A 9,534-nucleotide genomic window follows, 5' to 3' on the forward strand; every position below is an offset into this window, starting at 1 on the left:
AAGATATACCATAACATTTACATGAGTTTTTTATCAACTTCTGAGGGGACCATTTTACATTCAGACTGTAAAATATGCACAGAAAATGGGGCTGAGAAAGAATTCTGAACCTCAGAGCATTTGGTTTATATTTTTTTCACTAGAAGTGAAGTGTCTGGCACATCATTCATTTCTTCCTGGAAGGTGCAGATTTGAGGACATGTTCAACCCTGCTCTGAGTTTGGACAGTTTCAGAATAAAAGGGAACTATTCCCAAAGTCCCTGCCCTCTAGGTCTGCCTTTTAGATAATGAAGTTTCTGAAGGCGTTGCTCATTACAAACCGACTAAAGAGGAAAGGAAAAAAAAGGAGGAGGGGAGGAGTAATATGACAGAAAAGTACATGTTTTTGCATTTCTTCTGAGTTTATTCCGAATTATATCCATCTGGGTGAAACAGCTAGCTCCCTAGCAAATTAATGGTCTGATGATTCAGGGAAATGTAAAGCTAGGTTCTTAGTATTAAAATGCATGTATATGAAGAAAGGGGTGCACAGAAGTGAATCCAGTTTGGTAAGATAGATGTTTTCATAGATCAAGGATTAATTTGGAAACAATAGGCTCCTAATAAAATGTCAATGTTATAATAGTTTTATTAAAACGCGTCTTGGAATATAGGATCAAATTCTCTCGGACTCAGCTGCAACCCGCTGAGGGACCTGAGTAGAGTCACCATTTATTAGCAGAGGCGACACATTAGAGAGGAGGGAATTGCTGTCGGCTGGGAACTCGGTCCCGCTTGAGCTGGAAGTTTTGCCCGAGGAGCTCAGGATCGGCCCCTCGCCGTGCCCCTGCCCCTGCCGCCCGCTGCAGAGCGGGAGCGGCGCTCACCTCTTCCCGCGGGGAAAGAACAGCAGTCTGCGCCGCGAGAACGCTCCACTGCCTCTAAAACAGGGATCCCCGGCCTGCCAGCCTGAGCAGAGCAGCAGGACCCGCAGATGCTCAACAAATGACCGCCTAAAATACGAAACTCTCATTCCTTCTCTTCTTTCAGTCTTTTTTTTTCCCTTTTATGACAGCAACTTCTGGAGATTAATCCCTCTCCAGAGTTTGCCCGTGCCTTGTCACGGCAGTAACGTCCTGCACAACTTAACGAGATAAACCCTGACAAGCTAATCAGGCCTGGCGGGGGCTGGCACCGCGTCCTGGGGCCGGCGGCCGCTCCGCGCCCCCGCCGCCGCCTGCGAGCCCGGCCCGCGGATCGCGGCCCGCGCCGGCGGAGCGGCCGCTGCGCGCCCCGGCCCTCGCCCGCCGCCACCGGGCCGGCCCCGAGGGCAGCGGCGGGGCCGGGCGGAGCCCGTGGGCGCGGAGCGGAGCGGCGGCAGCGCTGAGGCCCCGGGCCCGGCCGCGACCCCGCCACTCGTGCGCACACGCGGCCTCTGCGCGGCTGCGGATCGGGGACCCGCGGGAGGGAGCCACTAGCAGGGGGTTACCGGGCTCCTTTCTCACTGCGCGCACGGGATGAGCCCTGAATTTGGTGCTGCCCGCGGCTGCCCGCGCCTCCCCGCCGGGACCGGGCTCCTGCCGCCGCCCCGGGACGCCCGAGCCGCGGGGCAAGCCCTAGCCCGGCTCCTTGCGCTGGGAGCCGGGCACTGAGTGTCGTTTTACCCGGAGAATTAGAGCGTCTAATTTATCCAGGCCTCATTTGAGACCGGTCTCCTGCTACATTATGTCAGCAAAAGGTCAGCTGGACTCAGCGGTTCTCTTCATTTTCTTAATTTTTAAAACAAACAAACAACAAAAAAAAAAAAGAGAGAGAGAGAAGACAGGGGGTGGGATGGGGGAGGGCGGGGGAGACAAACCAGCAAGTTATTCAAATTCAACCTCATCTGAATAATCGTGAATTTGATCCAGTCAGAGCTGCAGACTGTACATTAAAAATAAACGTCCAGGAGGCATTTACTGAAGTTGATTTATTAAAAAAAAAAATTTAAAAAAAAAAAAGAGCTTCTAAAAATGCACCGTCTGTCTAGCACTTCTCCCAGAGATGGAGTGAGTTTTTAGGTACTGCACGAACCTTGCAGAATGGTATCAGTGTGTCTGCAACACTTAAGTTGAATGCTTGAACCCCCCAGTCATAATTGTATGTTCACAAAGCACATATGGCAGCTGTATTCTTTGTATAGTTTGTTATGATCTGGTGTGTAATGTAAATATATAAGTTCCGACCGAAAACACAGACTCATTTTCCCCATAACAACCAAAAAAAAAAAAAAAAAAAAAAAAAAAAAAGTTGCATTGCAAACTTAAAAAGAATTACATTAGTGCCGTGCTACTGTCGGAGCCAGCAGTGATTATTTGGTCTGTTTGCTCCCATTCAGAGTTAATACACGACAATAGTTTTACTCTGTGCTGCTTGACGTGAAACCACTGGGGTTGGGCAATTCTGCTCCAAACAAATACAACTTCTACACCCATCCCTGGGACAGCTAGCCGAGAGCTGAGCGAGTTTCGCAATGGAGAAAAGCATCACTTACCACGACGGGGATCTAGATCTCGGCAAATGCTGCCAGTAGTTCTGAGAAGTGAAAAAACTGGAAGGGAAGCGCAAAAAGCAGAAAGTTGGAAAGGGGGATTTGTGTGTGTGTGCGTGTGTAAAAGCCAGAGGGAAATGCGAGCACAGCGCTCCCTGCTCTCCCTGGTCGCCACCAAAACAAAGATCCAGGAGTTAAGGGAGCAAAGCTGTGCCAGATCTACACACACGGCTCCTCAGGGCCAAACCTCAGCTTCTCATTCACTCCAGCTAGCGACAAGGGTTAATGCTCCGGAGGGACAGGCTAGCCGGCCCCTGACACCATTGGCTAGGAAAAAAAGCAGGTTTAAGGTAAATTTACAGTCGCTTTGCAAGTTGCAAAGGGATAATTTTTAAATTAACATAATAGTTACAACAACAGTAACAATAACAATAATATTACTAACAGAAAAAGCAGCAACAATAATAATAGAGCCCATTCTTGTCCAGTTGGCTGAGAAGCGAGGGCACGTCCCCCTCCTCTGCCCCCGCAGCGAGCGCTGCGCGGTCCCGTCCTGGCGCAGACGCCCGCGCCCCGCGCCTGCCCCAGCCCACCGGGGGGACCTGGTTATCTCTGGAAGCACAACAGAGGGACGAAGCCGGAGGGGAAGGGGCTGGGGGGAGGGAGGAAACGAAGCAGCCATAAGCACTAAATGCAAAGGTTCAGGCTCACACTTAGAGATCAACAGTTTTCTTGGGAGCTAAATGATGGGAGCGGGTTCCCACGCGAAGGCGGGGGCATGTGGCTCAGGCGTGTGCCCGGGTGCCACTGTCCCCCTGAACGCCGTTCCCGCGACCCCGCAATTACCGGGGAGCTTCCCCTTCGGCTAAGGGGGAAAATGGAAGAAACAAAAAAGCCTGGATGGAAAGCAGGGGGGAAATATGTATGAATACGCATCTGTTTAAATGTTGGAGCGAATTATGACAACAGTGAGTGCCCAAGACAAGCTTCCACTTGGGGAACTGAGGTCAGGATCTGCCCTTTCTGAAATGAAAAGGCGACATGATGGACATCAGCTTTATTGTCGCCCCTTGTAGTCGGATGGGGCGTGCAGGGAACTTCAGCCATGCGGGGAGGGGGTCACTGGCACTCCAGGTGTTGGCTGGAGAGGATTTCACAACCCAGCCCAGGCGCGCACACCTACGGGCGCGCGTTCGTCTGCAGCGCCGGGCAAGGAGGGGAGAGGGGGCGATGGAGAGAGGTGGGCTATGGCGGAGGGGGAAGAGGGAGAGAGAGGCTACGGAGAGGGAATTGTCGCTGGGCGATTTCCAGTCAGCCTGGCTCCACCGGGAAGGGCCTTTCTGGGAACTTCGTGGGTGCTGGGCCGGGCCGTGCGGACGCGGCTGTGCCCGGGCCGGGGCAAGTGCCCAGGTGTGCCCGCGAGCCCGCTCGGGTTCCGAGGGCTCCTGCCTCCATCCTGCCCGCTCCCCACCGGGCTCAGGGGAAAGAAAAATCCACTTCGTCATTACCAAGATACAGAAGAACATTTCTGATAATACGGGATGTTATTTTGCCACCGTACAAAAGGCTTTAAAATCACTTTGTGACGCTGAACAATGAGTACTGGGAATTACTACTATTTGTTAATAATAAAATTAAATTAAATTAAAAATTAAGATCCTACAGCCTACAAAGGAATAAATGCCGAGAGCCTGCATTTCTTCCTCGGATCTATCATGCGATGTCGATACATTAGCAATAAAATATGATGGGCCATACAGTATGATGAGGTTTTCTTAAGAGGAGCGAGACAGAAAGGAATCCATTACAAGAACCTTTCTCCCTTCCCCAGAGACGGTTCTCTTCTGGTGACTGTACCCGTCTCGTTTTGGCATATAAGCCCACGAAAAGCCACTCGGCCGGCGACCCCCGGCGCTGAGAACGGCTGTGAGGAGGGGGCCGGGGGGTCGCTGAAGAGCCCATTAAAGGAGAGAGGTCGCGTTTGCCCAACGTGCAGAGGAGGCTGAAAGCGCCTGCCCGGGCGCATCGCTGCGCGGCAGGGGGACGGCGCGGCGGGGGCAGCCCCGGACGGGCCGGGCCGGGCCGGGCCGGGCGGGTGCGAGGCGGGCGGGCAGCACGTGCGGCGGCGGCGCTGCCGTGCGCGGGCGCGGGGCGGGCGCGGGCACCTTCCGCGGGCGGCGGGGCCGCGTCATAAATATTCAACAGCACGTGCACCGCGCCGCGGGCGCGCATGCGCCGCCGGGGCTGCCGCCGGGGCGCTCGGCGGGCGCTCACACACACACACAGACAGACATACACACAGACAGACGTACAGACACAGCCAGACACACATCACACACACAGAACTCGTACAGAGCACTCACACACACATCACACACACAGAACTCGTACAGAGCACTCACACACACATCACACACACATCACACACGTGCAGATGCACACACGCATCCACATCACTCACACGCAGCTCACACACACACACAGAGTACTCACACAAACACACGCACCCCACTGACACGCACGGGGCACTCACACTCACACAGCACATGCACTCACGGCACTCACAGAATACTCACACAAACACACACACCCCACTGACACGCACAGGGCACTCACACTCACACAGCACTTGCACACACGGCACTCACAGAATACTCACACAAACACACACACCCCACTGACAAGCACAGGGCACTCACACTCACACAGCACTTGCACACACGGCACTCACACACAGAGCGCTCACACAAATACACACACCCCCCACTGACACGCACCGCCCCCACGCACAGCCGCGGTTTCCAGGAACCGTCCCCAGGTGGTCAGTCCTGAACCTTCCGGCTGCCCCCCGGCCCCCGAAAGAGGCAACATCAAGCACAAAACACATGGCCTGGCGGGGGGAAGCTTGCTGATGTGGGGGTATTTTCCCGGGCTTATTTTTTCTTCGCTCTTTGGTCATAATTCCTCACGGGATTTTTGGAAGTGAAAAGGATCCTAGAGGATCTTTCAGTTCTGCCTCGTGCCAAAACACAAATTTCATTTTTTTGCTAAGCAAAGCTGTGCCCAGGTCTCGACAAGCAGCATGTGAAGACTCGAGCTTGAGTGTGCCCCACTGATCCTGCACCTTCGCTGCAGCTACCCCAGACAGCTAATTCTGTGTTTGGGTCCCCAGATGTAAACACATGCACAATCACAGAGGCGCACATCGAGCATTTTTTTAATAGCAGTTTCATAGAGAGGTAGTATGATAATATATATCTAAAAGGTAATTAATTTGATTTATTATACTTGAAAAATCCTGTCTGCAGTACAGGCGTCATCTGGAAACTTCATGCTATTTTATACTATCGTTCTAAAGCCGAAATAAATGTTACGAATTGATGACAGCTTCCAGCTGCATGATAAAAATAGCCCCTTCGCTTCACAGGATCGTGTTTCATGTTATCGAATATGAACCAAATCTGACCCATAGACGTTCGCAGCAGGGAAAAAAAATTGATACAAAATAAAAACCTTGGCCATTTTTAATAAACAAGGCTCCTTAAAACGCAGTGTATTTGCGGTGAAATGGAACCCACCTTCATACGTTCAGCAGGTTCAGGAAATCAGACCTGCCCCTCATTCAAAATAGAAATCTCAATTATTAATCTTTCTGGGTGAATTTGGAAATTACACCCATTTATTGCAAATGCCACCCATTGTACAGAACATTTGCATTGAGGTGCTGTGAGCCTTCGAAAATATACTTCCGTGTAAACACATGAATGTGTCTCTTTCTAGAAATACCGTTCTTTCTTTACGTACAAATGTAGATAGAGAGGTAATGTACAGATACGGACATATTTGTAATACAATCAGCAACGCGAACGGTGAATTTCGGTGAGCTTGTGTGCATCTGCGGCAGTGACCGTGTGTCCCGTGAGTTGTAGCCACAGCACAGGCAATGTCCGTGCCCGCCACGGGACCCCCCGCACCCGCGGAGCCGCTCCGCAGGCCGGGCTGCGCGGCCGCGCAGGGCCCCGGCCGGGCCTCTCAGCCTTCCCCGGCCTCTCCCCGGCAGCAAAGCCCCGCTGGGCAGGGAATCGCCAGGCACCTTTTGAGGAAAATGTGTTGGTTCCCGCGGGAACGCGGCGCTGACGGCGGGGATCGAGCCCTCATCTCGAGGTGCCCGGCGCGCACGTGTGCGTGGGGCGGCGGGCGCGTCCCAGCCACGGGCGGGCACAGCCGTGGGCGGCTTCGCAGGCGTGCTGCGGGTGCGAACGGGGTGCGTGCGTGGGCAAATGCAGACGGAAACTTTGTAATGGTGCTGCACGGTGTGCCTGGTACCTGCACAGCCTCCTTCGTGGGCGTATCGCTCCCGAATTCCTCTCCCTCTGAGCTCCAGCGGCAAAACCCACACGGGTTCTTTTAGCGTCAGGTCACTTGACATACACTGCCCTTCCCAGAGGGAATCTCCTTCCCCGTCCTGCCTGCTGGAAGCGGGCTTTGCAGCGGGGCTCTGGCTCCGCGCCGGCCGCGCCGGGGCTCCTGCGGCCCCGGGCGTGCAACGGGGCTCCTGCGCGCCCGCCGCCCCTGCCCGGTCCGCGGCCCGGCTGGCTGCTCCCTCCCTTTAAAAGTTGCTGAGAGAGGAGTGAGGGTCCTGGACACAAGAAAACTTACCAACTCAGAGCCGTTTACTAGCATGGCCAGAAAAGCAGTAAATAAAAGCGTCGATGCTCCGTGCATCAGTCCAGGGACTGCTGCTTCCTCACGGCTAAAAGAAGGGCGATAACCAGACGAGGCCAGCGCGGAGCGGGTGTCCCCATTACAAACAGTGTGTGGACTAAAGAAGCTAACTTTGCCTTATGAATGCCGGACTTGCCTTTTAATAAATTCAAGCGATCACTCACAAACAATTAAAGCGACCTGAGAGGCGAGTCTTTCGCGGGGGAAGTGGAAGCTCCTGATTATTGTTTTGCATTTAACTTTCTGCGTGCAAACGGCACAAGCACGGCCGTGGGTTGCTACCCCAGAGGGGCCAGCACACACAGCCCTCCACACACCCAGTCGAACAGCCTCCTGCACTCTCCCCGCCGGCCCTGCCGTCCTGCTTTGGGTATCTTCAAACACTCCCCCGCGGCGGCGGGAGCCTCCGCGGGCGCGGGAGACTGCGGACGGCACACATCGGACCTAAGCGTTTTGTCTACCCCGGAGCAGGCAGCGCGGAGCGGCGCGGGGCTGTCGGCACGGCCTGCCGTGGGCTGTGAAATCTACTTTTCCCACGCAGAAAAAGTGCCGCCACACCATCTCCAGAGCCAGACATTGGAAAGAAAGTGATGGCCCCCGTTGAGGCTGGAGAGCTGGGGTCGATGCTTCTCCTCGCAAGCCTTCGTGAATAAATCCGCAAAGGGAGCCTTGCTAGAGGAAAGTTGACTTTAGGGATAAAACAGCGCAGAAACCCCCGAGAGAAACCTCACAACCTCTCTGCCTGAAAAACATCTCTCTCTCTGCCGGGGATTTCAAAGCACTGCTCCCCTCTCCAGAGCCAAGCGAACAGCACAAGCACCAGCATGGCGTGGACTTGAATTCAACATTAACAATTCCAGCCCCAGTGATCGTCGCTAATTCAGAACATACACGGGATGGAGATCAACCAGTATCGCACAGTTCCCCCTCACCCCAGATAAAAAACCTACAGCAGCAGCAACAACATTAGAATCATCCTTTCTGCTGTAGGACGCTCAAACAAACCTCAGACTGAAAGTTTAAAAGAATACTCATTAGTCAAGTGTTCCAATACACACAAGTAACAGATCTGTGTTAAGCGACCACTAGGGACTTTACACAAGTTCAAAGAAAGTTGCAATACGCATCTTTAAAATATCTCACCCTCACCACGTTTCTCCGGGTTTACTTTACAGATGGGTGGCTCAGACGAGCTCAACGATTCTTTTTTTCTTAGATACGCCGAGGATGCATTTTTTTACAAACGATGCCCGGTAAAATCGCCGAGACAGTTACCCTGAAAGATTCGCAACAAGCAACATTTTCGGCGCATGAAACACTTTTCCCCCCGGTTCTTTTGCTCGGTGGGCTATATTTCTTCAAGTCCCAACACTTTCTGCCCCGGTCCCACCGGGCTCCAACTTTTCCTATCTCGCCAAACCCTGCAAGGTGGCGCTCTTTTCATTGAAAACTGGTATTAGCCTTACAATAATAACATTTTGTAGAAAGTAAAGTTAAAGCGAAGGCTTCCCACGGGTGCTGCAGGGAGCAGGCGGCGATGCCGAACTGGCAGGAGTGGGGCTTCGGATGAGCAAGACAAACTCTCTCTCTCTCTTTTTTTTTTTTTTTTTTTTTTTTTTTTTTTTTTTTTTTTTTTTGAGGGGTCGGGGGTGAGGCGTATGCTCTCGGTCAGTGGATGGAAAGTCTCCGAGGGAGATCCCCAAATGCTACGGACAAAGAAATATCCTTGAGGAGGGCTGCTGAGAGCCAGGGCTGTGCTCTGGGCGGGTTACCGCCGGGGCTGCGGAGCGCCCGCACGAATGTGAGGGGAGAGGGGCTTCCCCCGCACCCCCGCCCCCCGAGCGGCTAATATGGCTATTGACTCGCTGTACACATAATATTTCTTTAAAGAAGCTGTTAAAGTGTCATCTTGGTCTACTGGAAGGTCAGTTTGTGCAATTCACTCTATGACATATCACAAGCCCTCGCAGCTTTAGCCAGCCTCATGATTTGTGTTGTCTGTTGATATGTTGTCTGCTTAATGGGGCGATCATGCAAGCTACAACCAGGAACAAAGCCCAACAGTTCCAACAACCGTAGCTAAGTTAGTGGAAGCAGTACAGCTTGCAAATCTATCAAACTAAACTGCAAGGAAGACAATCTGATTTAGAGAAAAGGCGTTCTGCTACAGTCATTAAGCACAAGTAATTTAGATTTTTTATATTGTCTTCTCATTTACAAATTTACTGTATCAACGCCAGCCAATGGAACGAATTTCTTAAGTAAATGAGAAATAAATAAAAGAGATAGAAAGATAATC

The sequence above is a fragment of the Anomalospiza imberbis genome, chromosome 10 (assembly GCF_031753505.1).
Source record: "Anomalospiza imberbis isolate Cuckoo-Finch-1a 21T00152 chromosome 10, ASM3175350v1, whole genome shotgun sequence".
Lineage (NCBI taxonomy): Eukaryota > Metazoa > Chordata > Aves > Passeriformes > Viduidae > Anomalospiza > Anomalospiza imberbis.